We start from the raw sequence: 1,256 nt of genomic DNA on the forward strand, positions 1-1,256 counted from the left end.
GTTGGGCCCTGTCTGAGCTTTTTTCAACTCTGTATGGTAACTAACACCAGCTGCTATGTGTACAGTGCTGCTTTTTTTTTTTGAGACGGAGTTTCACTCTTGTTGCCCAGGCTGGAGTGTGATGGCGCGATCTTGGCTCGCTGCATCCTCTGCCTCCTGGTTCAGGCGATTCTCCTGCCTCAGCCTCCAGCCTCCCAAGTAGCGGGGATTACAGGCCCCTGCCACCACAACCAGCTAGTGTTTTTTTGTATTTGTCGTAGAGACAGAGTTTCACCATGTTGGCCAGGCTGGTCTTGAACTCCTGACCTCAGGTGATCCACCTCCCTCGGCCTCCCAAAGTGCTGGGATTACAGGCATGAGCCACCATGCCCGGCCTGGTACAGCGCTTCTGAAGCGTGGGGCTATCCTTATTTGATTCTGACTCTGATCCTGTGGGTAAGTAGAAAAACTGTTATCCTCACTTTACAGGTGAGAAGACTGGCACAAGAACAGGTAAAATAAAATTGCACAGCTGCTGAATGGCACGTGGGACCTGGTTGGAGTCCTGCTACATTTTTTTTTTTTTAAGATGAGGTCTTGCTCTATCATCCAGGCAGGAATACAGTGGCGGTGCGGTCCTAGCTCACTGCAGCCTCAAACTCCTGGGTTCAAACGATCCTCCTGCCTCAGCCTCCTGAGTAGCTGAGACTACAGGTTTACATCACGATGACTGGCTAAGTTTTTTCTGTGTAGAGATAAGGTCTTGCTATGTTGCCCAGGCTGGTCTTGAACTCCTGGGCTCAAGTGATCCTCCCACCTCAGCATCCCAAAGTGTTGGGATGACACATGTGAGCTGCCACACCCAGCCCATGCCCTGCTATTCTTGATCTCTTGTTTTTTAGCAGCAAGGCAGCTGCCTTGCTTCCGGGCTTTCTCCCCCTTCTCTCAAACCCAAGCCTGTCAAGTTTGTCACCTTCCCCTCAAGGTCCATCCCATACAAGAATCAAAGGGAAGAGCCCCTGCCTTGGCCAGTGTGGCATCTGATCCACAGACACTCGACCTTTGCCAAGTGATCACTTTGTGTGAGCTGTCATGAGTGGCACAAACACAGACAAGCTCTCTGCCTTAAAGATTTTCATTGAAATGTAAGATTTGCCCAAAAGTGGGCTAGGCGCAGTGGCTCATGCCTGTAATCCCAGCACTTTGGGAGGCCAAGGTGGGCAGATCACAAGGTCAGGAGTTCGAGACCAGCCTGGCCAATATGGTGAAACCCTGTC

This window comes from Cebus imitator, unplaced genomic scaffold, assembly GCF_001604975.1.
Source record: "Cebus imitator isolate Cc_AM_T3 unplaced genomic scaffold, Cebus_imitator-1.0 Scaffold5, whole genome shotgun sequence".
NCBI lineage: Eukaryota > Metazoa > Chordata > Mammalia > Primates > Cebidae > Cebus > Cebus imitator.